General features: G+C 39.3%; 1 pseudogene; it reads left to right on the top strand.

Moving 5' to 3' along the window:
- Positions 1-8,928, top strand: LOC100424652 (cell adhesion molecule-related/down-regulated by oncogenes pseudogene; annotated as a pseudogene).
- Positions 8,929-18,234: the final 9,306 nt, after the last annotated feature.

Consider the following 18,234-nt stretch of genomic DNA (forward strand, 5'->3'; position numbering starts at 1 on the left):
ATGATCTATGCACCAAATGAAGAATATAGTGAGTGGACACAGCTCAGATTTAAGTAAATTGAGTGGTTCCAAGTTACCTGCAGCCCCCAACAGGAAGAACCACAATGAAACCACCTGCTGGGGATCTGCCTCTTTACAGACTGAGAAAAATTTGAGAACAGTTTTTGTTTTTTTTTTTTTGGAATATGTTTTTATTTCCATAGGCTATTGGGGAAGAGGTGGTGTTCGGTTACATGAGTTGTGAGATTTTGGTGCACCCATCACCCGAGCAGTATACATTGCATCCAATTTGCAGTTCTTTAATTCTTCACCCACTTCCCATCCTTTCCCCCTGAGTCCCCAAAGTGCACTGTGTCATTCTCATGCCTTTGCATCCTCATAACTTAGCTCCCACTTATGAGTTAGAGCATACGATGTTTGTTTTTATATTCCTCAGTTACTTTACTTCGAATAACAGTCTCCAATCTCATCCAGGTCACTACAAATGCCAAATTCATTCCTTTTTATGGCTGAGAACTCCTCCCTCTGTCTGTCTGTCTGTCTGTCTATCTATCTATCTATCTATCTATCTGTCTATCTATGTCACAATATCTATCTATGCCACTTGTTGACTGATGGGCATTTGGGTTGGTTCCACATTTTTGCTGTTGCAAATTGTGTTGCTATAAACATGTGTGTGCAAATATCTTTTTCCTATAGTGACTTATTTTCCTCTGAGTAGATACCAAGTGGTGGGATTGCTTGATCAAATGGTAGTTCTATTTTAGTTATTTAAGGAATCTCCACACTGTTTTCCATAGTGGTTGTACTAGTGTACATTCCCACCAGCAGTGTAGAAGTGTTCCCTCTTTACTGCATCCATGGCAACATCTTTTTTTTAAATTTTTTGATTATGGCCATTTTTGCAGGAGTAAGGTGGTATCACATTGTGGTTTTGATTTCTATTTTCCTTATTAGTGATGTTGAGCGTTTTTGCTTATGTTTGTTTGCCATTTGTTTATCTTCTTTTGAAAATTGTCTATTCATGTCTTTAGCCCACTTTTTGTTAAGATTTTTTTTTCTTTCTTGCTAATTTGTTTGAGTTCATTGTAGATTCTGGATATTAGTCCTTTTACAGATGTATAGATTGTGAAGATTTTCCCCCACTGTGTGGGTTGTCTGTTTACTCTGCTGACCATCCTTTTTGCCATGCAAAATTTCTTTAGTTAAGTCCCAGCTATTTATCTTTGTTTTTATTGCATTTGCTTTTGGGTTCTTGGTCATGAAATCCTTGCCTAAGCCAACATCTAGAAAGGTTTTTCCAATGTTATATTCTAGAATTTGTGTAGTTCCAAGTCTTAGATTTAAGTCTTTGATTCATCTTGAGTTGATTTTTATATAAGTTGAGGATCCAGTTTCATTCTCCTACATGTGGCTTGTCAATTACCCCAGGACCATTTGTCGAATAGGGTGTCCTTTCCCCACTTTTTAATTTTGTTTGCTTTGTCAAAGGTCAGTTGGCTGTAAATATTTGGGTTCATTTCTGGGTTCTCTATTCTGTTCCATTGGTCTGTATGTCTATTTTTATACCATGTTATTTTTGTACCATGTTATTTTGGTGGTGAATAGAGGCCTGGAGAATGGGGATGTAATGTCCAGGGATCAGACAGGCAGGTTCAGCACAGTCTCACTAGCAATTAGAAAGGGGATAGGAAAAGGGAAAGGTGGTAAAGACTAGAGGCAGGTTTATGAAAGGAACCAGAGCCCTTGATTGGGTAGATGTGGGAGTGGAGGGCGAATCCAGCTTGTCTTCTGCAGCGTGAACACCCTGAACCCCTGCCACAAACAGACGTCTATACACAGCAGCCCTCCTGTGACTGAGATTCCTGGTTATTTCCTTGCTTGATGCAGGAGTGAGAGGGGTGAGAGAGGTAACTGACCAGGTACCTAAGCCCTCTGCCCATGGGTAGTGTTGGGAACCTGGTTTCTAGCTCCAAAGCAGCTACAGCAAATTTTCAGGGCAATGGCCTGATTTGTGGCCCAGACTTCTTGGCATTGTCATGTCCCACTGGTTGGCAGCTGAGGGTCCTGCTGCTCTAACCTGAGAATAGACAAAACACGTGTTGGTTACTCCAAAGCTGTTCAAGGCTGGCTGTCATAACTGTGGCTGGAAAAAGTTTTAGTGGCTTTGCTTAGTGTTTTCAGATAATTTGTAAATCAGTTTTCAGTTAAATTGTGAAGTTTATCTGTTTTATTCTGTTGTTTAAAAATTAAGAAAGAAAATTATAGGAATACTGTTCTTTTAAGGATATTTTATTGTTTCTGTTTAATGTTTATTTAGATAACTATATTTAATTTTCTATTATTTTATGTTACATTTTAACTGCAAATCATATTGAGTTGCAGTTTAACTTAATTTTCTATTATTTTATGTTATGTTTTTAACTGCAACTCATATTGATTTGCTGTTAAAATGTAACATAAAATAATAGAAAATTAAATAGGACTTTATTTAGCTTTAAGATGTTTTAATTTGGAAAATGTTTAACTAAATGTATAAGTAAAGCTATGGAAAAAATTTGCATATATAAGGGTAGAATTGGTCCTCAGATCCAGCAATAGCTGAGCAAATAATTTTAGTGCTTTGGGAGGCAGATGTTGGAGGATCCCTTGAGCTCAGAAGTTTGAGGTTACAATGAACTATGATTGCACCACTACACTCCAGCCTGGGCAACAGAGCAAGACCCTGTCTCAAAAAAAAAAAAATCTGCATTTTACTGGAGGAGGTACGCTGATAGTGTTACTCTCCCCTTCCATTATTAGATAGATCAAAGAAAAATGTGAGAATAAAACCCACCCTGCAGTTTGCAGTGACGATTGTGTGCAGTGTGTGCCAAGAACAACACAGTGTCCAGCACGACATCCTCTTCACTGATATCCTCTTCCTCTCTTCTTGCCGTTTTCTTTTTTTATATACAAAATTCATAGCTTTATAGGGAGGAATGGGAGGAAAATATGACATGGGCTGGTCCAAAACTATAAATGGAAAAAATAAAACGAAAAGTTACCAGATGACGTAGCAAAGGGATCCTCAGACATATAGAGGCCAGGAGACAAAAGAGAAATGTTTTCTTAGCAGGGAAGAAGAACTCTGAAAATCATTCTCTGTTGTGAGAAATCCAGCAGCCAACACATTAGCAATCAAGTATTTTATCGAGGGGATATATCTTGGTTTTACAAAGTTGTTAACCATGGGTCTGCTTCGTGATAGTATATTTTCATACTGCAAAATTTATTAGGAACCAGTTTTTACACTAGTTTCCAGGAGTAAAAATTTTACCAATCAATTCACTATTCTTGTTACCCAGGAGGGCAGAGATGATCACCGATCACAGATCTGCCTAGTGTTAACTAAGGACAATTTATTACACAGAAAGACTCGTGTGTGTGCCTGCACATGTGTGTGTGATTTAATCACAAATTGAAGGTTTAAAGTTTGCATTGGTAGAAGATAATTCTTTCTGACTCCTGGCTTCAGAGTCCCATGTTTATTGGGAGAAAAGAGAGTCAAGCTGGGAAGAATAGTAGCCCTATGCCCTGCAGAACGGCAGCCTGTTTGGGAATTGTGAGGCTTCATGCTTTCCAGAAGACTTTGGAACTAGGAGGATGTCACCAGTGACTAGCACAGTGCCACCTTCCTTACATCTGCCTATCAGCCCTCCTCAGGGCATCCAAATGTGGCCCTCTCCTTAACTCCTTCCTCTGCTTCTCTTCTCCCAACCCTGGGATCTGAGCTCTCTCTTTACCTGTGCACAGTATCTACTTAGGGAAGCCCCAGCACCTGCTGCAGTCAGGGCTGCAGCCCTGAGCTGAGTCTAGTAGAAATTTTGTAAACTAAAGATAGCATAAGATTATTATACACTGCAGGTGGAAATGTAAAGTAGTCCACCTACAATGGAAAGCAGTCTGGAGATTTCTCAAAGAACTTAACACAGAACTACCATTTGATACAATTATCCCATTACTTAGTATATGCTCAAAAGAAAATAAATCATTCTACTAAAGCTACACATGCACTCCTATGTTCATGGCAGCACTATTCACAATAACAAAGACATAATCAACCCAGGTGTCCGTCAATGGCACACTGTATAAATAAAATGTGGTACATATACACCATGGAATACTACACAGCCATAAAAAAGAATGAAATCATGTCCTTTACAGAAATGTAGATGGAGCTGGAGGCTGTAATCCTAAGCCAATTAATGCAGCATCAGAAAACCAAATGCTATGTATTCTTACTTACATGCGGGAGCTAAGCACTGAACACACATAGGCATCAGTATGGGAAACATAGACTCGGGACTACTTGAGGGTGGAGGGAGAGGGATGGGTTAAAAAACTACCTCTTGGGGGCGGTCTCTACAGCCTGTCTCGCCTGTCTCTCTCCGGATCTTTCCTCCTGCTCCTCTTCTGCTCCTGGTAGACCTTGTGCCCACCGAGTTACCTGCCCTGTCGGTGCGAGGAGACCTGGGACCCCCGCACCTGCCTGCGCTACCCAGCGCTTCTGCCCTGGTGTGCGAAGCACCACACCCTCCTCTGCCGTGTGGCGGGCCTGGAGGCGCCCCTTTCAGATCTCAGCCGCCACCACAGCGGCTGCCGCACGCGGAAGGGCGTGACATAGGGATGGCTTTCCCAGCTGGCTGCCACGCAGGAGCTCTAGTTGCTTAGCTCGCCCCGTGGAGAGACCTGAAATCAAGGCATGACTGAACAGCTTATCTTGTAAGAGAAAAGCTCAACTCAAAGGCAGATTGCTAGACCGGACTTTGTTACAAGCAGGACTGCGATGATGCTTACAGCACTGAAGTGAACTCCAGGCTAGGTACAGAAAGTGGCTTCTCTGCTTTCCCTCCCAAGTACAAGCGTATACACGTTGCAGACTTGAATCACTGAAGATGTAAGCCAGCTGTTACTCTCATATTGGGAGACACCCTGTGGACAACATGAAGACTGTCCCTTATCAAAGTCTTTAGTAAACAGGAAGGAGTCAAGGTTAAAGAATGTGTTTGATTACCCGGACTGCAGTATTTTGGAAAATGAACCAAGGCCTGGGTTTTACTCTGGAAGTCTGCCCTGCCTGCTTCTGTAATCTGGTGCTTGCATCCAGATCTTGGCCTTTTATGGACACTGTATGTTACTCTTATGATTCCCTGCTCTTCTATTAGTTCAGACGTGGCACCTTATTTCATTTCTGAGCCACTCTCTGCCGTCCAGAAACTTAGTGGACCTATAGAACTCTATTGTTCTGCTAAACCTGTGACCACTCATATCTCAAGGTCGCATAATGTAAAAAATAGAAGAGAAACATGGAATATATTAAGATTCATCAGGGGACTTTGGCAATTTTTTTCTCTTAACTCCTCCCTTTTGGGTTACTACCAATGCATTTTCAATGATAGGTCGATGTTGTTGTAAGTGGCCCTGTAACAGTATCCACAGCAGTTCTTGGTGATTTTGGTTCACCCACAAAGCATGTTATTACAGCAGAAGAAAAAAGTGCTGTTTTCATTGGCTGCAGTGAACCAGAGAGTAACCCCAAAGCTGAGGTGTGCTCTAAAATCCAGGGAAAGTGGCTGAAGCATTCCACAAAGAATTACTTAATCCTTCCATCGAGACATCTTTAAATTTTGAACGTATCCTTAGAGGACAAGAAATCATACAAATATGCGGCTTATAATCCTGTCACACATGAATTAAAAGTTGAACCCATTGGCCAAAAGCTCCTTGTGAGTCACCTTTCTTCAGATGATTTTGACATTCTTCATCCTGCTTGTTCACAGGTATTAGTTGTTTTTTCACATATTCCTCTAACATTGGAGTGTGTGGTTAGTGGGGTCTCAGCTCCTCAAGTGTGTTGGCTAAAGGACAAGCAGGATATTGCCCCAGGAAGCAACTGGAGAAGGTTGTATTCTTATGTTGCCACAGATAGCATTGACCCAGTGGACTCTGGAAACTATTCCTGCATGGTGGGAAACAAGACTGGAGATGTGAAATATGTAACATACATGGTTAATGTGCTTGAATATGCTCCCATTTCTAAAGGACTACAGGATCAGGTAGTGTCTCTGGTGCACAGTACATGTTACCTGTCATATTCATGGAAACCCACCTGCCAACCGTACCTGGTTTTATATTGCACAGCCTATTCACCCTTCCCCATGACATCTAATTGCAAGAAATTGACTGAAAGTCAGTGGGGTTATTATGGAAGATACTGGGCTGTATCAGTGTTTAGCAGATAATAGGACTGGATTTATGCAGTCTACTGGAAGACTTGAAATTGAAAAAGACAATGGATTCAAACCAGTTATAATCATGGCACCAGCAAGTGCAAAGGTGATAGGTGGAGACTTTGTCATTCTGTCCTGCCATGCCAGTGGGCTGCCAGTTTCGGTCATTCCTTGGTTATGACAGCTATGGGTTAATATCCAGCCATCTTGCGTAAGTCCTTAGACCTAAGTCCCAAAAGTCACACTTATCAAGGTCTGCAATCTTGGACCTGAAGCCTGGCTACTTCCTCATGTCCCAAGTTGACTCAAGCTCTCTCCATATTTAGGATGTGACTCAGAAACATGTGGGGAAACACATACAGGAAGCTCCAGATGGACACAGTACCACGCAGGGAGAAGCATCTCTCATGGTCGTTCCTTCTGAAACAAATACAGAAGTGGAAACAGTCATACTTTCTGCTGCTACTCAGAATAATGAAAGAAATAAAAGGGATGGTTCAGAAACTGGATTGAGTTCATGTCCAGTTAAGGTACATCCCAGTGCAGTGGAATCAGCATCAGAGAAAAATGTTAATGGCATCGCTGTTCCTGTCGCCCGCATCATACTGATCCCCTGACAGACCCACACACCAGATACGTACAAGCTGATGTGGAGGGCAGGTGGGAATGGTGGGCTATCCATTAATGGGTATTTTATGACATATCAAAAGCTGAACGATGGGGTTGGTTTAGTAGGAATTTAACATACAGTTCAAGTCTCAGGGAGTGAAAATGAGCTCCATTTAGCTGAACTAGGGCCATCTAGTCTTTACAAAGTCTTGCTGGTAGCAAGAAGTGGAGCAGGTGAAGGACAAACTGTCATGCTTACCTTCTGAACCAGCAAAGAAAAAAGAGCATTGACAAAAAACACCCAGGCATTCTCTCCACCCATGGGCATCCCTAAGTATCCTGTTGTTTCAGAAGCTGCAAACAATTTTGGAGTGGTACTTACAGATTCTTGAAGGCACAGCGAAGTTCCAGAGGCACCAGATGGCCTTGCTATCTCCAATGCATCAGAGACATTGGTCTATGTCACTTGGATTCTTCTGGAAAATTGGGTTTCTCCAATCACTGCCTTCAAAGTTAAATATAAAAGGATGAGGACCAGTGATTGACTAGTGGCAACTGAAGATATCCTTGCTTCCAAAATATCCATGGAAGTTCATAGTTTAGAAACGGGTTCAACATACAAATTGAAAGTCATTGCTATCCATCATTAGGAAGGGAGTTTTAGGAGTCCAGAGTCTTGTCCTTATCAGTTGGCTGGGTTCCCCAGTCATTTTTTCAACCATCCAGTAATGGAACTCACATTGCATACACAGAGGCTGTCAGTGTTACCCAGATAGTGCTAAAGTGGACATACATTCCATGAAGTAACAGTAACACTTCCATTCTTTTATATCTATTGCCGATCATCAGATAGTGACAATGACAGTGATTACAAGAGGGATGTAGTAGGAGACTCAAAGGAGTGGCACAAGATTGGCCATCTGCTGTCAGAAACTTCCTATGGCATTAAAATGCAGTACTTCAGTGAAGGAGAAGAGTAAGTTTAGCAATGTGAAGATCTGCAAGACTACAGTAAAACGTGTTCCTGGGGTTTCTGAGTATCCGAAAGGCTTGAGTATCCCTCTGAATTCCTCAGAAATGAAGGAAACGTGAGGCCTGCAACCAGCCCTGCCAGAAGCAGTGACATGTTGTATCTGATCCTTGACCGTATGCTGGGTGTCATGGTCCTTATTTTTGTGGCTTTTTATTGCAATGTGCCTGTGGAAGAATCACCAGTAGAATACCATACAGAAATATGACCCACTGGCATATCTCTACCAGGGATCAGATATTAATGGGCAGATGGTGGAATACACCACTGTCTCAGGAGCAAATGAGATAAATGGAAATGTTCATGGAGGCTTCCTGAGCCATGACAGTCAGCAGTGGCTGTTCCCACCTTCACCATAAGGTCCTCAATGGAATCAATGTAATTGTGAATGGGAGCTTAAATGGAGGACTTTACTCTGGGCACATCAACTCTCTAATCAGGACACGTGGATTTTTAACAGCCTCATTATCTAGTGAACGGTGGTGGAATGTACATAGTGGTACCTCAGATTGACCCTCTGGAATGTGTTAACTGTCAAAATTGTTGAAACAACAATAGCTGTTTCATCAAAACTAATAGCAATTTTAGCAGTATCCCTCTTCCTGTGGTCTCTAGGGTGGCACCTTGTCCTCAGTATGGTGTGGGAATCAGGCCCCTCAGTCAAATGAAGATGCCCATGTGCCTGGCTTCTGTGTCCCTGATTGTGGCCAGTTACCTCAGGAGAGCATCAAGAACAACGTGGAACCAATCTCTACTCAGCATACTTGCTGCCAGGATAATAGAAACAATGTCAGCTCTAATCACATAGAAGATCCAGAAGAGTTCATCAGAGGAGACAGTTGTGTCTCTTCAGAAATGGACAGCAACACTTTACATTGGAATCCTCTTATTTTGCCACCTATCTCAGAGGACTGTGCTGAAAAGACAACATGGCCTCCTCCTGGTGTTCCTTTGGGCAGTCACTCAGGGGTCCTCCAGCAGCCCCAGGAAACCGGAGGATGTGCAAACAACCAGTGATGTTCTGACTTCAATCCTGTAAGTAACTGCACAAAACAGGCCTGTGAATGAACTGTGTGAAGGACTTTAATTCAAATCAGAGATAATCATTATTTATTTATAGTATAATGTCATATGAATGTATCTTAAAATGTGTGGCCTTTTATATTATTTATGCCTTGAAAGTTTTCTTACCCATTTTTTTCCTCCCTGTCAGTAAGAAACAATCTTGTTTTGCATAGCTTTCAGTAACCTGGAGAGCAGAGGGATTATTTCATGTTTTCTAACAACCGTAGTGGCAGTTAGAACTCCTTTTGCAAAGGATCCCATCTCTTGGACGCTTCAGCTCAGAGGAAATGCAGAGGCCAATTGAAGGTTGCCACCACTCAGGTTTTCAGATGGAAAATTGTCTTTTAATAGTGTATTATCAGACTTTCTGAGAACACTTTGAAGTCAACCACAGTTTTGACCCAGTGTTTATAATAGCAGACCTGGCTGATGAGTTTTATAAGAGTGCCTTCCACAAAAGTGGTAATGTGACCGGACGGCTTTCTCTCTATCTGCACGTGGGCACAAGTGATGTTCAGTCTTCTAGGCACTAGTCATAAGTGGTGTCATGGACATGGTAGACTGTAAGGTGTCCTTGAATGATTGCAGTATGCAGAAAAGGAACAAGGCCAGAGAGACAAATAATGCCTTAATGTCTCACTGCTTTAAAATTACATTAATTTATAAAATGACCAGTATGGGGCTCTTTTTGACTGTTCCTAGGAGTAGGAACAAAATAGACTTTAAGTGGTGTCTTGAAAAGAAAGATACACATTTTCTGAAGAAAAAAAGGGGAGGGCTGTGGGAAGCTTGTCTTGGAGGGAGTTCTTCAGTCTGCTCCATGAGCCTAGGAGCGTGCACATGGTGTCACACTGCCAGAAACCAGCCATCCTCTCACTTCCAACAGGGGCAACAGCCTGAAGATGTGAGTGTCAGAATATACCTACTTTGGAAGAAAAGCATTTTCTTTTTTTTTTTTTTTTTTCCTGAAGTTTCCTGCCATTTTTTTCAGAATGTCATGCTTGTAAATAGGCACCTAAAGCATTGGTCAGCAGAGCTCCTGACCACTGCTGCCTCTGCATGACAAGGACATTTGCAGCTGCCTTTAGAAGGCTCTTCTCCACATTAATAAATAATAATAATACGTTTTTTAAAAACTACCTATTGAGTACTATGCTGACTCCCAGGGTGACAGGATCTGTATTCAAACGTCAGCATCATGCAATACTTCCATGTAACAAATATGCACATGTGCCCCCTGCATCTAAAATAAAACTTGAAATTTAAAAATATATATTGTATAAAATTATCTGCAAGTCACTTATGTGGAAAGTACTTTGGTTTATACTTCACTAGAATATATATATATACACATATACACACACACACACACACACACACACACATACTTCACAGATAAAAGAACAGTGCTTGGAAAATTAGCTTACAAACTGAAAAAATATATAAATGACTACTTTGAAATATATATACATACACACACACATATATATATGCAAATTTCATTTGAGAGTAGGTACACTTTTGGCTTCTGAGGTGAACATATTCTTGATGATAAATATTTGCCATAAATTCAGTTAAACATTAAAGTCAGGAATATCCATATTTGCTTATCTCTATTTCTACCAAACTCTGTATTTCAAAAGTTGGGACTAACCCTCCCAGTTAGATTTTATCCTTTATCATTGAATGTATGTGTGGCTTGGAGACAGCTTTCACTGGTCAGGAAGTTTACAGTTACATCCCACATTCAGTGGACTAACAGCTCAGAGGTCCTCTCTCTGGTTACTGCTAAGGCAGTCCTTGGTCAGGTTTCCAGATCACAAGAGATGATTGTGAATTTATTTTTAAGTCTAGCTTCTAGGAATCACTCCCTGGAATAGAATAATTTATTGTTCACCCAGTGTTCACTCAGCATTTGTGCTTTAGCTCTTCAGTCAGTAGGGCTAAAGGCTCTTTATTGACGAATCAGTGGTTAGCTTGGGGAATGCTTACAAATTTGACTATTTCCACCTTGATTGCTCTAGAGTACGTGCAGTCTAACAGATCCGGAGCTCCAGAAATTAGGGACCCTAAGACATCTTTTCTTGGCTTTCTCTTTGCCTGGTTTTCTCTGGTAAACTTCTGACTGGCTGTCAGAAGTTTATTTGTTGCTACAAAGCATGCTAAAGATTCCAAGCTTCTCTTTAATGTTTCTAACCAAGGTCTCCGTTGTTTTTGACAATGCCCTTGGGAATGTACCTTTTCATGACCAATTCAAAATCAATCATTACTGTGAGGCACTGAGCAAAGCTCTCAGTTTTTCTGGCCTGTCAGTCCTCCTAGATGAATCTCTGCATCACTGCAAAGGAGTTGACAGTGGCTTCTCTAGCACTCACACACACTGAACAAGTCTGTGCTGGGGTAGGTAGGGGGATGGTGTCCCCCAGTGTTTTGTCTTATCCTTTGAGGGATGGGAGATACAACCAGTGGGAAACGGGCATAACAACCCTAGACCTGCTGTTCTGGGGTGGAGATTCTACCCTATCAGTGGAGGTTGTATGTGCATTATCTCATCCAGTCTTCACAATTATAAGAGAAATATATTTCTCTCACAAGCTTATAAGAACAGCCAATTAACCTGAAGTTTAAATTATTGGCAATATTTAGGCCAGGCATGGTCTCTCTTGCCTTTATTTCCAGTACTTTGAAAGGCTGAGGTGGGAGGATCACTTTCTCTCATAATTGTGAGGACAGAATAAGATAATGCACTTAAAATTTGATTATCCACTGCCTGTATCTAGTATTCCTTCTATTAATTCTAGTCATTTTTTATGAATGAATTTTCATATTTTCATGAATTATTCTTAAACATTAAGAACTATTCTTATGAAGGTGCAATCATAAAGTATTTCATATTCAAGAACACATTTTAAGACACAGATTATTCTTATAATGAAAGAGAATGAAACACAAATAATTTAAACTTCAGTTTAATTGGCTGTATTTAAGCCTGGCATGGTGGCTTGTGCCTATAGTCCTAGCAATTTTTGAGGTTAAGGTAAGAGGATCTTTTGAGCCCAGGAGTTTGAGACAATACTGGGCAACAGATTGAGACTCTGTCTCTCCAAAAAAAAAAAAATTACTCAGGCATGATGGTGCAGCCTGTAGCCAGCTATTTGGGAGGCTGAGGTTGGAGGATTGCTTAATCTGGGGAGGTTGAGGCTGCAGTGAGCTGTGATCTCACCATTGCACTCCAACCTGGGAGAAAGAGTGAGAGCCTTTCTCAAAAATAGAACAAAACAAAACAATAACAAAAAACTGGCCGTATTTATCCACTCTTCCTTATTGCTCTAACAGTAGTACTCTAATATACAATGAGATTCTATACAAGATGAAGATGGTTAAAAGAGTGTAATACTATTAAAATATAAATGACTACAGAATTGTATGTTTGCATTAATCCTATCATTGAAATAACCCATTATGCAACCCATCTGTCATTACACTTTTGGATTAGACCTACTGCTTATAGATGGCGTCAGCCTTTTTTAGACTTTGCTTTCAGCAATCCTCATTAAAGGAGGCATTACTGGATTGCTTTAAATAAATTCAAAAACTACATGTCAAAAACTTTGGATGTATTTGTTATGTGCCATATTGCCAGTAATTAAATTAAATGCTAGAAAATACACCATGAAATTTGATATTTGATATACAGTTGGACCTCCATGTGATAGGGTTCTGCACCCATGGATTCAACTCACCACGGATGAAAAATATTCAGGAAAAAAAATATCGGATGGTTTCATTGGTACTCAACATGTGCAGATTTTTTTTTTTTTGCTTGTCATTATTCCCTAAATAATACAGTGTAACAACTATTTACATACCATTTACATTGCATTAAGTATTTTAAGTAATCTAGAGATAATTAAAGTACATTGGAGGATGTGCTTAAGCTACATACAAATACTTCACCATTTTATGTAAGGACATCTGAGGCTTATTAGCATCCAAGAATTTTGGTATCTGTGGGGAGTTCTGGAACCAATTCTCAATTGATACTTAAGGAAAGGCTTCATATACAATTAATATGATAAAAAATATAGGTATTTCTGATAATAAAGATATTTTAATGCACATGTATTTTTAAAATTTCAAAGAACTAAATAAATTTGGAATTGTATTAAAATGTAGTGAGGCTTCTGAGTATTCTGTATTTTCTGAAGCAAAAAGTGAGTCTTACTTTCTATTCTGATAATGACATGTTTCCAGGTAACTGTGTCTGTAGGATGCCATCAGTGAAATTACTAAAACCTTACAGATTTTCAGTCTTTTTATCCGTATCATTTCCATTCTGTTAAGATCTGTGTCCATCAATAGTTTGCCTGAGCTAAAGAAAATTTGCTGAGCCTATCGATTTGATAAGCAGTCCAATTTACAACTTTATTAAATAATATTTCTCAATATCCCTATTGATTTTAGTTGCATTCAGTAGCCAAAATCAACAGAAATACAGGAATAAATTTGGTAGCCTTTTAAACAGTAGTTTCATGTGTTTTTATCAATTATTTTGTGCATTTTTTTATTCAAACAGACAATTATTGAATATCAGTTATATCTTAAGCATTGTGTACTTTATTGGAATATACCTGTGTGTGGTACAAACACAATTCTTTTCATGTAATTTGAAAACCAGAAAAGAAGCCCAATATTACATTGTGAGTTTTACAAAGAAAAGTATAAGATTTTCTGAGTCTATACAACAAATAACCTAATCTAGTCCAGGAGCTAAAGAAAGAATTCCCTAAAGAAATGTTGAAACTTACACTTGATGAAATGGGACTTAGCAGGTGTGGAACAGAGAAAAGAAAATAACAGGTCAGGGGAAGAAACCTGTGCTCTTGCATTAGCCCATCAGTTTGCATAAACACACTCAGGTATTTATTTACCTGGGCTGGCTTAGAGATCAAGGGGAAAGAAAAGACACTGCATAAAAGAAAAGACATGCACAGTATTCTAAGAGAGAGTATTTTTATTCAAAGAAAATCAAACAAATGTATATCTCTACACTTTTAAAAATGGTATAGAAAATGTTTCTAGAAATAGATAAAGAAAATCAAGTAGTCAGTAGGTTAGCATTTTCAGAAGCTGGTGTTTCTGAAACCTTTAGTCAAGTTACTGACTTATCCCTGATTCTGTGAGTCCAAAGCAAAGGAAAGGTATAAGAGGGTAAGGGAAAGAACCTGACAGGTTACAAATGAGAAAATTGTTGGCCACATTAATCATGCCACATTCATAATCTAGAAACACCCCCATCTGGCCTAGAGGCCTTTCTGTATCCTGAGGTAATAGTGGTGATTCAGGGTCCATCAAGACAGAGAAAACATATAGTAATGTGAATAGGGAAAGTTAATATAAAGAATGATTAATTATAACAGCAGTTGAGCAAGGAAATATTGTCTAGTAGAATGTAAGGAGAAGTCTAAATAATATGTGATGAGCACATATAAGGAATTGCCATTGTTTCCAGGGTGAAGTTGGAGGAGCCAATGAAGATTCCCCTCACCCCTCAGCCTCACTGAATGTTTAGAAGTCGCTGTGCTGTTGCTCTTGAAAAACTTGCTTTAAATCCACACTTCAGAGCTCCCCAGAGACTTGCCTTCTGGGCCACTGGTGAAGCTGTTTATGAAGAAATGTCATGCCAGACGGGCTCCACTGCAAATATGGAAAAGGGCAGTATCAGGAGAAGCTCGTGGCTGCTGAGTTCTCGTGGGCCCCGTGAACTTCAGGAAGTGGGTGCTACAGCAGCAGCCTGAACTACACAATCTGGGCATTGGTGTATCCCTGTATGCCCTCCGTGCCAGACACTGGAGGTGTCATTTCCAAAGCAGATTGGAAGCGCTTTTTTGGAATTTCTCTCCAAAGCTTTCTATTCACAAAGATTGACATCATAACACATGGCAAAGGAAAAGTATTTGAAGGATCCAGATCTATTTATGTAAACAATCAAGAGTGAGTTTGTAGTGGATAACCCAAAGTTGGATAAACGGTGCATCACAAAATATATTTATTCATTTTCTGCTGTTGTACATTTGGAATGATTTTTGTATTTTGATTTTTGTGAACATGTCTCCTAATGCAAACACTTAATAGATTTTCTTTCCTGACAGTATCTTCTGATAGGTGGAATGTCTGGGTTATACAATTTGTGGGTCATCAATTCTACTGGGCAATGCCACAGCAATTCAAACTACTTTCATTTATTTATGTTTTCACTGACAAGGTAGTCATGTTATACAAAATAATAGAAGTATGGATGATTGTGGCAAGTTAAAGAAATGCAAAGAACTCACCCTTACTAGAATCCAACGCATTTGTGGGAGGAACAATTCGTACATTGAGCACCAAATACATCAATTACGTTTTGGAAGACATTGAGAGGAGTGTAACTAATTTCTTGTAGTTTATCAAAATCCCATAATGAGGTTAAGCAGGTAGGAATATAGGCACATTTGCATTTCATCAAGCATTCTGGCCTAGATGTAACCGAAGGACATCAAGCCAGCAAGAGGACAGAACTAATATTCTCTTGTGTGTATGAGACAGGATCTCACTCTGTCCCCCAGGTGAGAGTCAGTGGCACAATCCCGGCTCAATGCAAACTCTGCCTCCTGGGCTCAGGAAATTGTCCACCCTGAGATTCCCCAGTAGCTGAGATTACAGGCGTGCACCATCATGCCTGTCTAATTTTTCTATTTTTTGTGGAGATGGAGTTTCACCATGTTGCCTAAGCTGACCTCGAACTTCTCAGCTTGACTGGTCAAACCACCTAAGCATCCAAAAGTGCTGGGATTACAGGCATGAGCCACCATGCCACGTCCCGAAATCTTTTCTCATGATAACTACTGTCACATAGACTTTATTATCAGAAAAGATAAGACTACCCTCATCCTTTGGGTTTTAGCTTAGGTATTGTTTCTTTTAGGAAGACTTTTAGGATGACTGTCCCTTCCTTTCCATCAACTAGACTATTAGCTCCTTAAGGACTTAGTCTTGTTTTGTTTTTTTTAACTTTTTTTTTTTTACTTTAATTTTCGGGATACATATGCAGAATGTGCAGGTTTGTTACTATTTTGGCTTCAATCTCTAGCAGTAAGGAGAGTTCATAGTAGGCACTCATTTTGTGAGTGATCAGAATAGTGCACACATGAGACCCTCTGAGTCATTCTGTGCTTTGAAAAGAAGAGTTGCACTGCACACTAGGATTTCCACAATGCCCTTGTTACACGGTTTGGCTGAGCATGCTCACAGGCTTTTTGTCATGTCATTGATAGAGAGTTGGACAGTATGGTAGATGTGGGACCGTGTGCATATTGTTATTCAAAAAAAATGGACTACTTGAAAGATTTGAGAACTTTCAATCAATTCTGCCAGCATGCAATAAGCATCCCCCAAAAATATCGTATGTAATTTGGTGGCTTAGGAACATACTTGGCAACATATGTCATGTCACTGAAAGGAAAACAGGTTTCAGAGACTGCCTGGTTTCAAACCCTAGCTCTCCTACTTCATTAGAGTATGCCTATGGGCAAATTATTAAAGTTTCCTGTTCTTACCTTTCTTAATCTTTAAATCAGTGTAAAATATTATTTATCTCATAGGGTTGTTGTAAGAATTAAGTAAGTTGGAACATGTGAAGCACTCAGAACAGTTTTGAGCACAGAATTGGTAATCAATAAATGTCTGATATTTTCACTTGAATGACAGGGTATTTTTCAGTTAGGCAAGGACATACTGCTTTTTCTCTCTTACCTATCCTGCATGGTAACACAGTTGTAGTAAAATAGATAAATTTTTCAGCTTCTAACGATACAATTTGCAACTATTTTCTATTCTTTTATATGCATCTCAGAAGTTGCTTATTGTTTATTTCTGTCTAATACAGGGCAGTCTACAAAATATAGAATTGAATTTTTACTGAGAAGTGAGAATGCTAGAAAGTCTTTCTTCTCTACACTTACCTAGATAATATGCAACATTTTAAGAAGTGTTTGAAGCAGTTTTCAAAGAACAACATTTCTGGAAAAGTCTGCACATAAGTATCTATGATTACCTTTTCTTAACTTTATTGGATGTATTTTTTGAAGCATAATGCTGATCAAATGACACTTCAGAAAACATACTAATTTGCAATGCCATGGACTAATTAAAAAGACAGCCACTTCATCTTTTCCTAGGATAATCTGGCTTTTATAAATTTTATAATTTTTAAATATCTATTAATATATAAATGGTGATTTTTATATAAATTTTTACTTTTTCAACTTCTAGCAAGGTTTGTAATTTTCAGTTTATAGAAATGACCTAAATCCTCAAACATTAGATAATTTATGAATTTATTAAATCATGGTAAACGACAACAAAATCTATTAGTATGGTAACTGTGTTAAAAATAACTTTCATGCACTGTTAAAGGTAATTATGCACATCATTATTGTGTAAATAGCAGCCACGTGCCATGGCTCATGCCTGTAATACTCACACTTTGGGAGGCTGAGATAGGCGGATCACCTGATGTCAGGAGTTCGAGGCCAGCCTGGCCAACTTGCTGAACCCTTATCTCGACTAAAAATACCCAAATTAGCCAGTCATCGTGGCAGACACCTGTAATCCCAGCTACTCAGGAGGGTGAGGCAGGAGAATCACTTGAACCTGGGAGACACAGGTGGCAGTGAGCCAAGATCATGCCATTGCACTCCAGCCTGGGTGACAGAGGGAGACAGCATCTCAAAAAAAAGTAATAATAATTATTATTATTGTGTAAATAATTATATAATTTTAAAAATATGAATACATAACATTGTTATAGATATTTGTGTACATATATATGTAAAGTATCAGTTTTAAAATTATTGAAAAAGGTGGATGAACAGATTTTATTTTCATATAACACAGTCATTATGAAATAGTCATAAAATAGTAAAAATAAGAAAAACAGGCTGAAACAACTAATTCTATCAACCATTATATATACAATCATGTGAAACACAAGTTCCTTGCTGTACTTTTTTAAACAAGAGAGTTACACAGTACAGATATGTAGGTAATCCGAGTTAATGTTTTATCTTTGAACATATTCAGATAAATAACGATTAGGCACATAAGCAATTATAATTTTAAAACTGAGTGACAAACAAAATTTTAAAGTTAGCATGTGGCCCGGTGCAGTGACTCACGCTTGTAATCCCAGCACTTTGGGAGGCAGAGGTGGGCAGA

The sequence above is a fragment of the Macaca mulatta genome, chromosome 14 (assembly GCF_049350105.2).
Source record: "Macaca mulatta isolate MMU2019108-1 chromosome 14, T2T-MMU8v2.0, whole genome shotgun sequence".
Classification (NCBI taxonomy): Eukaryota; Metazoa; Chordata; class Mammalia; order Primates; family Cercopithecidae; genus Macaca; species Macaca mulatta.